The 18,939-nt window shown below is 47.3% G+C and overlaps 1 protein-coding gene across 1 annotated transcript in view; it reads left to right on the top strand.

The window, feature by feature from the left end:
• CRTC1 (CREB regulated transcription coactivator 1) overlaps positions 1–18,939 on the top strand; it is a 50,104-nt gene that overhangs the window by 841 nt on the left and 30,324 nt on the right. The gene's annotated exons all lie outside the window — the stretch shown is intronic.

The following is an 18,939-nucleotide window of genomic DNA, read 5'->3' as shown; positions in this document are numbered from 1 at the left end:
GAAGCCCAGAATACTCTCTCCTCAAGGCATAGCTGTCTTTTTTAAGGGAAATCCCTTTATTCCGAATAGCAAGAAAAGGGAAAAGTTGACAGCTATGCCTCAAGGGTGTGTGAGTGAGGTGAAATGATTGGTGTGGGGAAGTCCTTGAGGGGCAAGGAAGAGGATAGAGGAAAGAGAGAAGAGGGGGGAAGAGGGAGGGATGGGGGATGTTGGCTGGCAGGCATCCCAGCTGACATCTCCTTAGGAAGGGACCCCAGAATGGCCCCTTCCTCTGCCTCTGGTGTGATGGAGGGGGGCATGGTAGTACTGGGGTTTGGGGGGGGGCTGAGGAGGAAGATGGAGGAAATGGTGATGCCCTAACCGGTTGACACCCCCTTAGGGAGGGAAGCCCAGAATACCCTCAAAGGGGCACCTCTTCCTTGTTCCCCCCTTTCAGACAGGAGAGTTGAAGGGCTGCTTTTTCAATTATATCCTTTTGGGGGGTTGCTGAGAGGCCGACACATGATCCCTATTTTCTCTATCCCTTCCCCCCTTCCTAAAAAGGTAGTTTACATTTGAGGCAAATGGGGGTGCTTTGAATTTAGGAAACTGGTTACATACCCCATTTTTCAGGATTCAAAAAGGCCACACACAAACACACCCCATTTATGGGTGTGAGGGGAAGGGTTATTGGTGGGTGTGAAGGGAAATTAGCTATTTGGGGAAACGGGGTTAAGGGGGCGACAAGATGTCTTGTCCCCCCCTTTCCTTTCTCCACTTCCTTAGAAAGAGAATTAAGTAGCCTCAGTTTTATGACAGAGGAAAATGGGGCTGTTCTAGCTAAATGTAGTGGGACAGCAAACAGAATCCCCTCCCCACTTTCTGAATTCAGAAATGTGTGCCAGGTTGAGGGGGGATCAATAATCGCCCTTCCTCAAACCCATGGGTCAGGAATTGAAATGGGGATTAATACACAAAAGGGGAAGAACTGCTGTCTCCCCTCTTTCTCCCTGCTCAGAAAGGTTGTGTGTGTAGGGTTAAGGACCCCCCCCTTCTCAAATTATAGTGGAGGGGTCTGAAAAATTAAAGAGGGGAATTAGGTGAAGGGCACCCATAGGAATGGGTTGACACCTCTCCTAAAGGAAACAAGGGGGCAGTGACCATCCTGTCACCCAGTGCTTTGGAATTATTAAATGAAAGGGAGCAGAAGAGAAATAAAAAGACTGGGGGAGTGAGTGGAAAGGACCCCTCCAACTACTTGCAGAGGGGGTGGTTCTTTATGTCCTCTCCTTTTTCTGTCTGTGGGGGAAATGGGTTGGGTGACTCTAGCAAGCAGAGTGGGGCAACTCCACTTGCCCCCTTGCACCCCAGTAGAAAGTCTGGGACAGAATACACCACCAGTTCAGTGGAACTCTTAAACTGGGGGATAGGGAAGATAAACATTAAAAAGATAGTGTAGAGGTAAGTGGGATCTGATGGGAGAGGGACCTGAATAACTTTCCCTTCTCTGAAGGTTTGAGGAATTAATATATTGTGGGGGAATATTAAGAGCAGGTTAATTACCCCCCCCAAATACGTGAAGTAGACCGTTATTGGTGCATCCCTTCCTTTTTGACAGGTAAGGGAAGGTCTGCTCATTTCTACTCCCTTATGAGGAATGTGGGAAAGTTGTGAAGATGCTCTCCTTCCCTGATGTATAGGGGGAGGCATTAATAACCCCCCTCCCAGTTTATGAATTGGGGATGGAAACAAACCAATGCTGCATATATGGGGTTAACTAAATTCTCCCGTTATTATGCTGTGAGTGGGAGTGGATAATTTACTCCCTTCTTGTTATCTGTACAGTATAATGAAAATTCTTAAGGGAGATTAAGGAGCCCTTTCCATTTATTTGCATGTGGGGAGGTCACCATGGGGGATTATTTTGGGGAGTGGGAACTGCTAATGAGCTCTCCAGTTCATGTCTGTGTTGAGGATTTAATGACCCATTTTCTATTATCATTATTTATTCTGCTATCCTGTATTTCTTAATCACCTTCTAAAATACTGGCTCAATGTGATTTACACATAAGATAATTAAAAACAGTGAAAAATACAAAAGCAACAAATGAATCAATTCTCCCTATAAGGGTGTGGGAGAGAATTGTGAGGGAGGGGTTCTGAATTATTCTCCCAGTGCTTGTGTGTTTTGTTATGGGGGGATATGAATAGTTTTTCTTGCATTTAAATTTATAGCCCACCCTTCCACCCAAAGAAACCTAAGGGGTGTTTTTATTTGCAGGGGATTGTGGAATAAAAGGGTGTGTGGATTTCTAATTTAACATGGAGAATTGTGAGAGCGGGGAGTTTATGTAACCCCCTCCTCATTGTATTTGAATATCAGGTGTTGATAAAGTTCCCTTGTGTGCATGTGAGGGAAAGGAGAAAAGCTTAATAATGTGTGTGTAAATTGTTCCGAGGGGGGTGGCTAACCTGTAGCCCTCCAGATGCTATAGTCCGATGACTCCCATCAGCCACAAACGATGGAATCTGGAGGGCCACGAGTTAGCCACACCTCCGGTAAACGAAAGGTTTGTTTCTAAATCCATGAGCATGTCTTTGTGCATGTGTTCAGAATAGGGGAAATCATTAATAATATTTACTAATTTGAGAACTTGCAGCTGTCCGGTAAAGCCAATGTGAACCTCTTTTTTTTAATGCTCAGTCGCAATGAAGAGATAACATATGACTCCTGTTAGCATAGATGCTGTTTATTGGTGGGGGTGAGTCTGCTGCAGTTAATATTGTGTATGGTTGAGGAGTTATGGTGGGAGTGCTTTGCGGACTCGGTGCCTTCTCTGATACGTGTGCTTGTGCTATGACCGGTTATGCCCATGAGTGCACATGGATTGTGATCAAGTTGCTGCCTCTATCCAAGAGTAGGAGGGCACAAGCATTACATTTCTTCTTCAATAATGCCACTTTATTTGACCAGGTGGGGGGGCCTGGATTTGAGCAGCACATCCTCATGCCTTTCTCTGTGTGTAGAGCAGTTGAAGGCCGACACGGGCTCCTCATCACAGCACTTCAGCATAGCTAAAAATGTGCGGTGCGCGCAATTCTTTAATGCACTAAGTTGTCTGGTTTAGTGTGGGCTTTCTTTGCTGTGTAATTTGAATTTAGTTTGTGTGGTGTGGCTGTTATCAATAAGTAACAACAGTAATGATGCGCCTACAACCTGGCACCTTACAATTCATTTTATAATGTTCTCTCTTAGTAATATGGCATTGTTGGCATTTTCTTACAAACGGTGGAAAGTTAATAGCTACCTCTGGGGTTAGGAGAGTCAGTTGTACTAGAGTGTGTTAGCCACTGTGCTCTTGCAGAGTCGATGGCCCTGTTAACACACAAACACATCATGGCAAGAGAGCAATAGAGAGCTCACCGCCTGGAGCTCCTTTCGCCAACTTGCCTTCCTCCAGATGTGTTAGATTTCTTTGTCCGTCTACCCTGACCACTTCCCGCCAGTGCTAGAAATTAGCCAGGTGCCAGGCACATTTTGCGACTGGTGCAGGTCCAGTTTTGGCCAAGTGAAGATCTCTGGATGCCAGGTTGGTGACTGGGCAAAGCAAAATATCACTTAGAGAAGGATCTGAAAGATTTTCCTTGAAGCTTGAATTTGTTTTATTCTGGATTGTTTGATTTGATGTTTTCATGTGTTGTAAGCTGCTTTGAGATTTGTTTTTTAAAATATAAAGTGCTATAGAAATGAATAATAATACTACCAATAATAATCACCATTGGGGGGGGGAATGGTGCCAAGACATACCGTTGTGGTGACTGCAACCTGTTAGATTATATCTCTGCCTCCCACACTGGCTGCCGTGAACCAAACACCATCTAGAGCAGGGGTCTGCAACCTGCGGCTCCGGAGCCACACGTGGCTCTTTTACACCTTTGCCGCGGCTCCGGGGCGGATACTAGCGAGGGGAGGAGGCGCATTGTGCGCCCCGACACTCCCCACTGTGGCGGGCGCTGTACTGGCTGTGATGTCGCATGGGGGCGGTTAGTCACGCACCGTCCCAACGTCACCTTCCCGCCTGCTGTCAGATCAGAGGGCAGCGGCACGCATGCTTTAAATGTCACAATGGTTTTGCGGCTCCCAGGTTTTTTTTCCCTTCGGGAACAGGTCCAAGTGGCTCTTTTTGTCTTAAAGGTTGCAGACCCCTGATCTAGAGGACCACAGGTTCCCCCATCCCTGACAATACCCTAGTTGGCATAAGGATCCTCATCAGTTGATTATGCATATGGTCTGTTTCTTGATGGAATGCAAGGCTTGCTTTTCAGTATCTAATGCTTAGGCACCCCCTGTATTAGTCGGGGTCACCCCGAAACAGACTGACACTGCAGCAGGGTTGGGTGCGGTCTCAAATCTTTCCAGTTAAGGGTAGAAAAAGGGGCTCCTAAGAACAGGAGACTAGCCTGCTGGGTCAGACGGGTGGCCCAACTAGTCCAGGATTCTGTTCTCACAGTGGCCAACCAAATGTCTCAGTGGGAAGGCCACAAACAAGCCCTCCCCTCCCCCCCCATGGTTTTCAGCAATTAGGATTCCTCAGAGCCTGCAACTGTAGAGGCACAGCATAGCCATCATAGCATGAATTTGTCTCTTGGATTCCCCCGGCCCCACATATCAAGCATACAATCATTGGCCTGTATTTGGGTCAAGTGGGCAGCCAGGCTCTTGTTCTGCTTGGGCTACTGGTGATCATTACATCTTTCTTTAAAAAATTGAGGCCAATCCAGATTAAGGCACTGAGGATGAGATGACTGAGTTTGGGAGATAACATTTTGGGGCAGGAGGAGAAACAGTGCGGGTAGCAATGAAGCTCGATCTTCACTGCTGATTGAGTGTGTGGGGGTGTCCCTTGGGAATATGTGTTAGTCGGCTGATGCAGCGTAATACCCATTTAACATATTCTCTCTAAATTCATTTTCATCTGGGCAGGATCGGCAGTCTAAGCACGCTCCCTTTAACGCTGCTGTCTCTGTCACAGGTGCTGCCTTGTAAAGCTTTGTGGAAATGTCATGTCATCTCAGAGGGTCTGGGTTCAAGGGGCTTTTGCTACGTAGGGCCAAGGGTTGGCAGAGTAGCCTTTGCCTGTTCGGGGACTGCAGCACCCATCAGCTGTGCAGCTGTGGATGATGGGAGTTGTAGTTCACATCACCCAAAGGGTGTGAACTTGATGCAGACAAGTTAATAGCTGGTGGCTCTTTCTGAATTTCTCACTGCCCTCACACTGGGGCAGACTATTGCAGAAAAGCAGGTGTGATAGATAGAAGAGATTTTAAAAGGAGCTGTGGTGTGATGTTCTGTTGCAGGGGGTGAGTGTTTATTGGGTGATGTTTTCACAGTGGGCTGACAGTATAGTGGTGCGTGTTCCGTTTCAGTGTGCCAGTACATGGAAAGAATATCTTTTATGCTTCCTTGAGCCTGTAGTATTCTCTCTCCCTTGCATCTACAAATGTGGTACCAAAAGAGACCCAGTGAAATTTTCCTGCATTTGCAGAACCAGTGTGTGACAGGGGTCTCTTCTGCCTAGCAATCTGTTCTCATTCCTCCCACCTGCACATTGAGTCAAGAGGCAGGGGTTGTGGTGGCAAATACCCCATGGATAATGTCCCTGCTGCACCTTAATTGGCGCCAAGGGCTCTAAAGCACACCTCTTCCAGCTATGCCTAGTCTCTTGCGGTTTGGGCAAAAACACGTAACTACAAATTATAGTGTGGTTATGGAGGTTGTGCCTCCGGCCTGGTCTTCTACCGAGGCACTATCTGTCATAGGTGGTTTAAAAAACGAAATCACCCCTCTTTCATCTGCCATTCCCTTACGCGTGCAAGGAATCGCAGGTGCTTTTGTACGTGTGTGTGTGTGTGTGTGTGAGAGAGAGAGAGAGAGAGAGAGAGGGAGAGGGAGAGGGAGAGGGAGAGCGCGCAAAATGAAATTATAATAGGCCAGGAACAATTGAGCATAGTGTTGATTCTGTCAAAAAGAAGTTTCCTCTTTTGACTTCCTGGTGTTGGGATAGTGTCAATATTTGCTTTTCAGAGGTTCGGAGATAAGCCTAGATAAGGAACAAAGATTACATTTTACTTTTTTCTATATTTTTTTGTCAATGGCTCTTTGGCTGAAATTGTGGATGGACCTGGGTGGTATCAGGTGTTTGGTGACTGAAGTGGCCTAACCCTTCTGTTGACTTTGGATCTGTTGTTAGTCTGATAGCAGAACTTTCTGAAGAGTCAGCTCCATCATTGAATTCCACGCTGCACCCCCCCCAAATGTGCCCCAGGGGTTCAGTCATCTCGATCAGCTGTTAGTTTTTGCCAGAGACACACTCTGAGGAGGGGTAGGAACATAGAGGGCCAAGCCCCCCTCCAAATTTGTCACATGGTGGACATCCTCTCCACCCGAACTAGGGAAGTTTTTAATCACTGATGTTTTAACGTATTTTTAATCTTTTGTTGGAAGCTGCCCAGTGACTGGGGAAACGCAGCCAGATGGGCGGGGTATATCTAATAATACAACAACAACAACAACAACAACAACATGCTTCTGGATGCCAGCAGCTGGGAAACGCAGGAGGGGAGAGTTGCTTTTATGCTCAGATCCTCCTTGTGGGTTTACCAGAAAAGTCACCTGGTTGGCCCCTGTCAGAAGAGGAGGCTGGACTAGGTGGGCAGTGGGGTCTGATCCTGCAGGCTCTTCTTATGTTTGGCAGTGGAAGGGAGCCTGGTGGGCTTGAAGGGGAAAGGCTGCCACTCAATGGAGTCTCTGCTTTGCACAACTTCCCTGCTTTGATCTTTAGCATCTTCAGGTAGGACTGGGAAAAGACTCCCTGCCTGGAGCCCTGGAGATGTGCTGCTGCCAGTCAGTGGAGACAGCACTGAGTGGGATGGATGAGTCTGTATCAGGCAGCTTCCTATCAGTGTTAAGAATTTCCCAGGTGCCAGGAGAAATGAACTAGATAATAAAAATAATAACAATAAAAATGATTCTCCTTGCCAAAAACAGAGAAGGTGCCTAGACATTCCATTGTGGCGACCGCAACCTAGGCTTAAGGTGCCAATTAGCATACGTAGCTGCATTTCTAACACTGCTGTCTATGTTCTTCTGGGACAGTAGCTTCCTATTGCAAGCCCCTTATTTACAGATATTCTGCCCAGGCTGCTTATATTTTCCAGCTAGCTTTTCACTCTGGAGGCTGGTTTCTTTGTCTTGATACCTGTGGAAACATCATGGATGAAGTATGTCGCTTGCTTTCCCTTCAAAGTAGCCTTTCCCAATGTGTGTGCTTGTACACACACACACACACACACACACACACACACAAAATAAAATAAATGCCAGGAACATCTGGAGGGCACCTGGTCGGGGACGGTTCATCTAGGCAAAATAGTCTTTGTCACTGATGACTGCTTATGTTCTGTTCCTGTTTGAGATGTCTGCAGGCAGAGCAGATGGCTAGTGGGAGAAGCTTTGCTGTGCTGCTAGCTTTGCCCTTAATTTAAAGAAAAATAATAACAATCATTTAAAAGGGAGCAACCACGTATGCTTTAGCACTCTGGGAATATTTTAATGGTATCAAATAACGATGGTCAGCGGAGAACGACCAATCAGTGTGCTAATAATAAAAAGCAATAACAATGGTGATTAGCAAGTCAAAATCTCCTGCTCTGGAGAGTAGGATTCAAACCAATGGCTTCAAGGTACAAGAAAGGCGATTCCGACTAAATATCAGGAAAACTTTCTGACAGTAAGAGTTGTTAGACTGTGGAACAGTCTCCCCTGTTCTCCTTCGTTAGAGGTTTTTAAGCAGAGGTTGGATGGCCCTCTGTCACGGATGCTTTAGTTGAGATTCCTGCATTGCAGCGCATTGGACTAGAGGACCCTCGGGGTCTCTTCCAACTGTAATTCTATGGAAAGGAGTGCTGTGCCATTATATGTGAGGTTCAGTTTTCAAAAATTGGACTGGGGGCAGGCAAAAATCTGCCTCCCCCCCGCCCTCCCTCCTGGAAGAAGTGATAGCTTTTTCATCACTAAACTATGGAATTTGTTCTTGCAACGGGCACCAAGAGGAGGATTAGACATGTTCATGGACGACAAGGCTATCAATAGCTATTAACCACAATGGCTGAGACTTACAAGTGGGGAGAGCACTGCTGTTGAGCTCGTCTACCTTGAGGGCTTCCTATTTGGGCACCAGGTTGGCTGCTGTGAGAACAGGATTCTGGGCTAAATGGGCCCCCTATAGCTTGATTCATTTTGTAACATGATGGCACCATTGATGACAAAGGAAGCCTCATTCCGAACGCAAGAAGAGATTACACACCTTTTGTCTAGGCATCTGAGGTACACTCCTCGCCAGGGATGTGGTGGCTTTTTTTTGGTAAACTTTCTCATATCCAAGTAACTTGCATAGAGTAATTTGCATTGGAAGATTTTCCTGAAGCCCTTGCTTGTCTTTTACTTGTCTTTAGCAAAGGAAAGCTACAGCATTCAAAACCGCCAAGCTTCCCTCATAGCGTCTTTGAAGTGAGCACTGTCTGTCCATTGTTACTCATGAAGTTAGAAAAAGGTAGAACTTCTATGAGGAAATTAAAGCCCTGGAAAATCCTCTGTTTTGGAAAAGTTATTGCTCCCTACCTTGCTGTACTCTAACCCTGGCTGTGTCCAATTGATACAGAACTACCTCTGGTTGGAAGTTTTGGGGTTAGGCATCCCCTTTCCAACAACACTTTGGAGGTCCCGAGCCTCAAGGAGGTTAGATTGGTTTCAACTAGGGCCAGGGCCTTTTCAGAACTGGCCTCGACTTGGTGGAAGACTCTGTCACAAGAGAGTAGGGCCTTTGGGAATTTGACATCTTTCTGTAGGGCCTGCAAGACGGAGCTGTTCCGCTGGGCCTTTGGCTTAGATTCACTCTGACCCTTGGCTTTTTTGCTGGCCCATGTAGGACCAGTATGGATAGCTGGCTCGGGTAAATATCTGATGTTCCCTCCCTTTATGGTCTTGATTTATGGGCTACTACTAAAATGAGGCTGCATTTTAAGCTGTATTTTAGTTAACTATTTGTTGTTGTTGTTGTTTCTATTACATTTTATTGTAATTTATATTTGGTGTTAGCCGCCCTGAGCCCGGCCCTGGCTAGAGAGGGCGGGGTATAAATTAAAAAATACTATATTATAATTATTATTATGTCCTGCCATAGCTCTTATCGACTCTTGCCTGGCAAGATTGGGAGGGCTGGCAGCAATTGTCTCAGCAGTGCAGGGGGAGGGTTGCTTTCTATTTTCTTTAACAGCTACAGCCTTGTGAACAGTTCTGTACCCTTTTGCCAAGAGGGTGCAAAAAATATCAGAGAGAAAGGGGAGGTGTCTTTCATGTGGGGCAGGGGGGAGTGCACAAAGCATCAACAGATTTCAACTCAGCACTAATTCCAGGGAGTTGGGAGGGACCCAAAGACTCATCTAGTCCAACCCCCCTACAATCCAGGAATCACAATCAGAGAACCCCTGACCTGACAGGTGGCCATCCAACTTCTGCTTTAAAACCTTCAGTGAAGGAGAATTCACCACCTTCCCAGGTAGTCAGTTCTGTTGTTGAAGAGCTCTTGCTGTCAGAAAGTTCTTCCCAGTGTTGAGTCGGAATCTCCTTGTCATTTGAATCCATTGCCTCAAGTTCTCCCCTCTGGAGCAGCAGAAAACAGTCTGGCTCCATCTTCTGTGTAGCAGCCTTTCAGGCATCTGAAGATGGCTCTCATGGACATGATCTTATTTCTGTACAACATCCTTTGCTAACTTGGTGCCGTGCAGGTGTCTTCGGCTCCAGGGATCTCCTCACCCCCTGCCAAAGGTCTCCAGAACACCAGCTTGGCCAAAGGGATTGCCACGCAATTGTGTTTTTCAGGAGAACCTGTAGTTCAGTTGTAGGAACAACGCCTTTGCATCCAGGTGGCTCCAGCTTCAATTGTTCCTTAGCAATTCCAGTGAAATGATCTCTCAGGTAAATGATGATGAAGGAAGTCCTCTCCTCCCCTTGTGTCCCTGGCTAACAGTCAGAGTAGACAATACTGGCCTAGGTGGATGTAGTCCGTCATGGTATAAAGTAACTTCTTTTGTTGTTATCTCAGAATTTAAGATGCTGGTTTATGGGAGCTGAGAGAGAGTTTTGACTTAAAGCACTGTGGGCTTTTAAACCTTGAGACTGAGGGCTGATTGTGTCCTTCCAAGCCTCTATCTGGTCCTTTCTAACACTCAGTGTTAGAAACTCAGATAATATAAGCCAGACACCAAATGGCTCCTTAACCCAGGGTTATAGTCACGAAAACGGAATACCTGGTTGCCATTTTGGGGCCAGACTGCTCGAAAGTCATATTTTCCAATACAACTTTTTGGTTCCTGAAATTCATTCTGATTGTGCAGATAAAATATAACAGGTGTGTGGTATTAGTGTGTGGAAACAGTTCATACCCAAGGATCTCCAGGCACGCACCTCCAGATGGTGGAGACATCGGGTGCCATCATAGCATCCACTTGGTTGCAAGTGGCCAATAGCCAGTTGCAAAATGTGCATGGCAGATTTCGTATCCTGGGCCCACAGCCCATAATGAGCCCTGCTGCATATCTGGAACATTTGTACCTGGTTGGGATGTGCCCCGGAACACATCTCTTGCTTCTCCGGATGGAGAACAGAGAGGGTGTGTGTAGAACCTAGCCTACTGTGAAAGCATAACTTTTACATCCATTGCTCCGTTCCCCCTTGGCCTATGGCCCTGCTCGCCACTGCTTTGTCCCCCCCGGAAGGTCACCCAGAAGGGAATGCGGTACTCGGGCTGACTTAAAACCCACCAAGTGAGTTTGTTGCATCTTATGCTTCTCTCGATCTCGGCATTTCACCGGCTCCCAGGACAAAGTATAACAACTGCATCAGAGCTGGGTGTCCCCCTAATGTCCTCGGGAAGTGATAGGGAAGCGACTGTTGGCTGGCTCCTGGGACGGCTGGAGGTTGATGTATGCAGGCTCCCCATCGGCTGCTCCAGGGGGATTTGACTGATAGTGTGCGGGGGCCGCCAGGCACGGGAATCTGTGCCCAGACTGTGCCTTTCAGGTGGGTAGGGTGTGATGCGTCCCTCACCTCTGGCTGCTGGCAGCTGCAAGCCAAAAAGGGCATGATTCTGCCACGTTTTTGAGTGTCCCAGGGAAGGCAGTCCCACACCTCGAGAGACACCCCTCCTGCTGTGTACGGCGCAGCACCCGCAGGACCAAGCTTTCATGATGGTGTTCATGGAGAGATGAATGGCAATTGTTGATGCACAGCACCATGAGCCATTTTGCTGCTACTTCTCCCCCCCTCCCCGCCCCCCTGTTTTGTTTGGTTGTATATGAAATTAGACAGAGTTGGTGCTTTATTTTCCTCTGCTCTTCTGCGCCTTCCTTTTTAAATTTTTATTTATTTATTTTGTTTTGGAACCAGCACCCTGGCTATCCCTTTGCTTCTGCAGAGGCGAAATGCCCCCCTCCCACATTATTAGCAATTGTGTGCCACCCTCTCTCTTGTCTAAATTCCTCCCCTTCCTCCCCACCACAATATTTGTGAGTGTTCACCGTCATGTTCGCTCTCTCACATTCTTCCTTAGTTGCAGCAGAGGCTGTGAGCCGCTGCTTTTCTACAGCTTGTTGGCTGTGCTGTGCCCCCGCTTGGATGTCAAACCATTTTTTATTTTCTTGTGATCAACCCCCCCCCCATCCAAATCGCACACATGGATAAACACCTACGATTGTTTGGTGTATAGCCTTGTGTTGGCGGCCCATGATACCTCCTCCTTATTCCTTTTTTTTTCTTTTTAATCTGAGCTTGCGGAGCTCTTATTCTCTTAGATCCTCCTCCCCTGGAAACAATTTCAGCGTGAAGAGCGAATAAGCCTCTGATTGAGGGGGCGGAGGGGAGGCGCCTTTCGCAGTTAGCAGGGAGTATTCTGACATTTCTGCTGTAATGCTGAGAGTGGGAGGCAGATGGTTGATGAAGGGGACCACGCAACAGCGCCACCAGAGATGCCTGAAAGGATGTGCTTCTGTGATGCGCATCTCTTAAGTGGGAGAGGGTGGTGGGGAGTCCATCTTGCCAGTCTGGGGTGGTGGAAGATTCTGCTTAAATTGGGGAAGGGGGAGATCTTACCAGGAGGGTGAAATGGTTGTTCCTTTAGAGCAGAGGTTCACAAACTTATTTGGCCCACCACCCCTTTCAGAAAACAATTACTCAGCCCCACCCCCGAAAGCTGCCTTCTTTAAGCGAACAAACAGAAAGATGCAGTGAGAAATTTGCATTCTTTGATGATTCTTTGTGTTTCTACCTATGCCCTACAGCATAGTAAAGAAAGATTTTGTTGTAAATAAGACACCTTGAAGCTGGAAATTATAAAAGTATTTATTTAAATCAACCCTAGTAGCATTCACATTTGCACACAGAAAATTGAGATAACAAAGGATAATATTAAAATAAAAATCACTAACACTTCCTGGGACTGGGTGGAGCCGAAAAAGGTTCACCCAAGCCCAGAGAGAATCCTTTCCTCCAGCATCACCTCCGCATCCTGGGGAGGCATTGTCGCCGTGCCACAACGGCGCCCGACCTAGAATCATAGAATCATAGAGTTGGAAGAGACCACAAGGGCCATCGAGTCCAACCCCCTGCCAAGCAGGAAACACCATCAGAGCACTCCTGACATATGGTTGTCAAGCCTGGCAATAAGCATAACACAACAGATGAAACATATACGAATGGTTTCTCAAAAGTTTCTTCTCTTCTTCTTTATGCTTTCACCGCCTCCTTATTTCTGTTCAACCCCCCCCCCCCCAATTGCACCTGAAGCGACTACCACCCCCCTGGATCATTCCAGCCCTCCCCTCGGGGTGATATCGCCCACATTGAGAAACACTGCTTTTGAGAGTGTCTCTTCCCCCCACACTTCCCCACAATGAACAAAGGAAGCTGCCTTATACCACCTGGCTCACTGCTGTATGCACTGACTGGCAACAATTAGCTCTCCAGGGTTCCAGGCAGGATTCTCTCCCTGCCCTACCTGAATATGCTGCCAGGAGCTGAACCTGAGACCTCGTGCTCTGTCCGTTGCCCCAGCTTGATCAGCACCTGCTACCTGCTGTGCCTCTACTTCAGCTCTTTTGTTAATGGCAGAGTAAAGGGAGCGTTGACATTTGCTGTTTGATACATCACTTAATACGGCAAGCTAATACAGCACTTTGCATACAGCGCTTCATGCATACTTGGTTTTCTGAGCTAGTGTGTGCCCTTCCCCAGAAAGAAAGAAAGTGCCCACCCTTTTATTCCAGTTGTCAGTTGTTCCGATTTTTGCACTCCTGGCTGCAATCTGCCCCGAGTCTTCACCACGAAGGGCAGGTAAGGGATCTAATAAATAATAACAGTTTGTTTCTCTCCTAACAAACCATGATGGTAAACCAAGGTTTGTTCTTGGCCTACCATTGTGGCTTGCTAGCAGAGAAACAAACCGCAATTGTGGCTTTTTTGTGTGCAACGGCAAGCCAGCCACTGGTTTGCTGCCTCCTCTGCATGTGAACGGAAAGAGCCACTAGCAAACCTCTGAACAGTATCCACTAGCACGCCATGTGTTCTTGCTAAACCATCATTAATTTTAACAATAGTTTTATTATCTGCAAACTGGGAGTAGGTGTCTCTGTTTTCTTCCTCCTCTCCCTTGTTCTTTTTCCTTATTCTCTCACCCCTCACATCTTTTCACTTCTCTTTAAAAATTGTGAACGATAAAATGGTGGTAGTGTTTTTACTTGTGTGACAGAGCTTAGTTAAGCAATCAGGCTCGAGGGGCTGCGTGCGACCCTCCAGAATTCTCTGTCTGGTCCTTAAGGCTCTCTTCAGACCACACCTCCTCTCCCTAAGCCACACGCTTCACAGGCCTTTTGCCTAGGCTGGAACGCATCCTGGATTTGTGATATTCCCTCTTGCTTGCCTGTATCGAGAGAGGTGCACAAGTGACTTACCTGCATGGCTGGAATGTAGCCTGTTAGGCAGAGCTGCGTCTTGAGCTGCTTCCCAATTTTTGCCTCTGGTCCCACCCATCATTGCCCCACTGCCGTGGAAAGTTTCTCAGAATGGAGTGTGGCCTCCTGGGCTGGAAAAGATTCCCCACCCTAATCTAAAGCTCTGTTTAGCATTCAAAAAAGTACATGTGAAAAGGATCTAGGGGTCTTGGTGGACCACCAGCTTAACATGAGTCAACAGGGTGATGCAGCAGTAAAAAAAGCGAATGCTATTCTAGGCTGCATCAACAGAAGTATAGCGTCCTGATCAAGGGAAGAAATAGTGTTGCTCTGTTCTGTCTTGGTCAAACCACACCTGAAATACTGTGTTCAGTTCTGGACACCACAATTTAAGAAGGATGTATGCAGAGGAGGGTGACTGAGATGGTCAAGGGTCTGGAAACCAATGGTTGAGGGAGCTGGGTATGTTGAGCCTAGAGACGAGGAGACTGAGAGGAGATATGATAGCCATATTCAAATATCTAAAGGGCTGTCACATGGGAGATGGAGCCAGATTGTTTTCTCCTGCTCTGGAAGGTAGGACCTGAACCAATGAATTCAGGTTACAAGAAAGGAGATTCTGACTAAACACCAGGAAGAACTTTCTGATAGTGAGAGGTGTTAGAGTGGAACACACTCCCTGAGTGTTTCCCTGGATGGTCCTGGCAAAGAGCCGTCCCAGGCAGTGAGTATCTTCCCTAAGCCTGATGAATCTCCTCTTGATACCAAAACCAAGAATGGCTGTTGCAGGCTGGCACCAATAAGCCACAACACCCAGACAGGAAGTGATAGACTGGTAAAGTGGATTGGGGTGAAGGTCTTCCAGAAGCCAGGCACCTTTTTCTATCTCCAGTAGTTACTGGCAAGTTGCTTTGCTGTGAGGAAATCTGGTAAGGATTTGTTAGCAAAGGTTTTCTCCTTTGTTTTGTTTCTGTGATACGCTGATTGCTTTAATTTTGCTCGCAAGCCCACCCTGGGAAATGAAGAACTGAAAGGCGTTTTAAAACACACTAAGATGAGTAGGCTCTAGGGTTGTTGTATCCAGCGTTAGTCTTCTTCAGAGTAGATCCTTTGGAATTAATTGGCATGATTAACCGAGGCCCATTAATTTCAGTAGGCCTACTCAGAGTACAACTCAGCGGTTCCCTTGTGATTGGAACGTCACGGCTTGTAAGCAGTCGGGGTGAGAGGAAGAGCTGATTTCACTCAGAAATAGCATGCCTCATCGTCCTCACCAGCCTTGCAAAACAGGGCAGAGCCTCCCTGCTCCAGTGCTGCCTGTCCCACCCACCCAGTTTTTGCGCTGCCTCTTCAGGTGTGAGCCACGTGCAAACCTCGTCTATTCTCATGGGTTGCGCCGTCAGCTGTGTCAAACATTCAGGGCTTTGTGTGTGATGGAGGAGAGCGCTATCAACAATGGCTGTGCTCTGTCTCCATGGTCAGAGGTATTAATGCTTCTGAATGCCTGCTGCTGGAAGCCCCAGGAGAAGAAAGTCTTGCTCTTGTGCTCAGGTCCTACTTGTGGGTTTCCCATAATTGGCATCTGGTCAGCCACTGTGGGAACAGGATGCTGGACTCGACGGGCCACTGGCCTGATCCAGCAGATACTCTATCTTCTTAAGTTCTTATGTGAATGTGTTTCCTTCCTTCCCCTTCCTCAACAAATGTCCTTTCTATTACTACTACTACTACTACTACTACTACTACTAAAGAAATGGCAATTAGGAGTCACTGCTAGCCTTGGGAAATGCCATTTAAGGCCTGTAGAGAACTTTTGAAGCGGGTTCGTTCCTCCCGTGGCTCAGCTGGGGCTGCCATTCATTTCCATCAGCTTGCTGGCAAACAATGGTGACTGTTTCTATATGGTGCTGAGCAATTTGCAGTCCGAAGCGCAAGGACCTAACATGATGCTGATTGGCAGCTTCTCTCCAAGTTTCTAAGCGGCTTTGGGGAATGAACGTGGTCCTGTAACAGTTTTCTAGTAAGCCTTCAAAAGTTGCCAGCCTACAAACATACTTGCTTCTAGTTTGTTAGAGTTTTTTTGTGTATTCTGAAGATGCAACCTCCCCCCCCCCCGTCCTTGACACCTGATATATATATATATCTACATCACTATATCAGTGGATCCACCCCATTCTTTTTAATTGTAATTTGTTTTAAACTGGTTTTTAATATTGTCCTTTTAAATTGCTGCAGTTAAGAAATTACAACAACCAGTGGCATAGCGCCGTTTGCTGGTACCTGGGGCAGGTGTGCTTGCACATGCCCCAGATGGGGGCAGAGTGTGTTTGTCCAGCCCTTGCCCTCCCTGCTGGGTGCAGAGAGTGAGAGCACCCTCTGTGCCCCATCCAGGGTGCGAGGGCTCGCCTGGCAGGGGCTGGGGAGTGCAGAGGAGTCTTTTCATGCTCTGTGCTCCCCAACCCCTGCCAGTGGTGGGCAGGTGCTTGAGTGCTGGACAGGGCACAGAGGGTGCTGTTTACTCTCTGCTCCCCAAGGTGCAATGGAGATCTTTTTGGGGGGTGCCTGGTTAATGCTCCCCCCCCATTGTGTATCCAGGGGAACGGCCTTGCTGCCACCTCCCAAGCCACGCCACTGACAACAACAGCAACAACAAAAACAAGTAATTTCTGTGCTGGCTACAGAGAAACGGAAATCCTTGATGATCAGCTTTGAGATGAAGGCTAGAAGAAGCTAGTTTTTTAAAAAGAAAAGACTTTACCATGTGAACTGGCAGAGGTGGGGCATGCCACCCTGTCCTCCTCCCACCAACCTACTTGACTTCCATGCTGAGTGCGGAGAATCCTTCCCTCCACCAGCTCCCTCGGTCGCCTGCATGGAATCACCAGTCGCCTGTGGCTACCAGGCAACTCAGCCGGGTTACAAAACATCTGTGTCATCGAAGGAAAATATTAACTGTCCCCAGAGTGGACTCTTGCCATGTGCAGCTCAGACTGTAAACTGGGTTTATGTTGAGTACGGTTTATGTGAAGTCTGGGAAACTCCCCCCCCAAAAAACTTTGGCACAGGCAGATTGAAAGCAACGCCCACCGTGTGGGTGATGGAAATGAAACTTGAGTGGAGGTGCATCTCCGCCAAGGAGGTGAGTGCGTGTAGATACAATTGTCTGTAAAGCCAGCGGAGAACAAAATGTACTTTTAACTGTATGCAAATAGGAGCCTGGCAAGACTTACCTCATTGCAGAGCCTGCAGTTAAGTTATAGGCTGCATCAACATCCGTGTGTGTGTGTTGTTCTAGAGCTAGATTCTGTGATGCCAAGTGAGCTGACATGCAGAGGCTTTCTTCTTCTTCAAACAGTCCAGAAATAGCAAGTAACAGGTCAACTTTCTCCTAAGTGCTGTGGCTGGCTACTTTCTCCTTGATTGAATTTCTCCTCCCCGTAAATCCTTGTAAATGGATCTGCAAGCACAATATTAAAGGGATATTTTGTCCTCTGCAGTCGGGTGGTGCTGAGCCAGGCCTTTTGAACTGGCGTGCGTATGTGTGTGTTGCTGCCTTGAAATGACTAACTCTTTCACACCACGGTGGCTAAGAACAGTGTTTTGTTGGCAACCAGGAAAGGCAGATTCATTGTTCCAGAAGCCTTATTAATTCCATTGAATCTGCCACTTTTTAATCTGCCGTCCAGGGCAGATTGCGCAGAGCAAGAAGGCCGCTGCAGCAGCTGTTGGAATATCAATACATAGCTGCTGCTGCTGCTGCTATATATCTTTAGCATTATACATTTGCTAACGGAGAGCAGAATTAGCCTGCTGTGGTTGCTTTTATTGCAACCTCCCCCAATTTGGTGGCCCCCTGTTGTTTTGGACCACTGTCCGAAAATAAAGAGCTTTTCTCCCTCTCTCATACAATGCCAGAACTTGGAGCCAGAAAAGTTGAGTATTGGAAGATTCAGGACAGGCAACAGAAAGGACTTGGCACGGCACATGTCTAAGCTATGAAGCCCACTCCCACGAGATGTGGCAACAGCCATCAATTTAGATGGCATTAAAAGGGGATTACACTCATTCATGGAGGATAAAGCTGTCAGGATCCACTAGTCACGGTGGCTGTATGCTACCTCTGGGAACAAAGCAAGTTGCAGTCCAAAACAGTGTTAGAAACTCAGCTATATAAACTAGGCGCCAAATGGCACCTTTAACCTAGGTTACGGTCACCACAACAGAATGTGTAATTTGCCCAGGGGTTGGGATAGATGATCCTCTGGGTCCCTTCCAGTGCTACAATTCTATGGTTCTGTGATCTTAGCTACATTGCTTGACTGTCGCTTGTTCTTACAACAATTCACTTGTCCCCATATGCAAGAAGGAGAAACGTGCACAGTGGAAACGGAAATGGCATTAACTATGGACTAAAGCAGAGGTTTTTAAACTGTGGCCTGTGAGATCCATTTGGGTGGCCTGTGGAAAGGCTGCAGCACAGTCAAATATCTCTATACCCACTTTCCTTGATGTGGTGATGGAGGACTAAGGTGCCCAGCAAGGGGTTCCTGATTGTGAGGCAACACAGAAGCACAGAATGCGCTTCTGTAGCTGCTCATGAGTCAGCTGTCTTGATGGACATGGTCAGGTTGGTCAGCTGCCAACCGGGCACCCAGAAATATCCATGTAATCGCAATTGGACTTGCACAGTAGCAAAATGTGCCTGGAAACTGGGGAGTTTCAAACATTGATTGGAACATCCCACCCACTCTGGGAGCACACAGGTAATGAAAGGCCTGGTGGAAAAGCAGCTTTTTGCCTGGTGCCTAAACCTGTGTAATGGGAGGTGAGCCTCCCTGGGGAGAGCATTCCACAAACAGGGAGCCACCACTGAAAGGACCCGCCCTCGTGTTGCCA

This window comes from Podarcis liolepis (assembly GCF_965112155.1).
Source record: "Podarcis liolepis genome assembly, chromosome: 18".
Classification (NCBI taxonomy): Eukaryota; Metazoa; Chordata; class Lepidosauria; order Squamata; family Lacertidae; genus Podarcis; species Podarcis liolepis.
The sequence above is the reverse complement of the archived record's forward strand: the minus strand, read 5'-3'. Positions and strand labels throughout refer to the sequence as shown.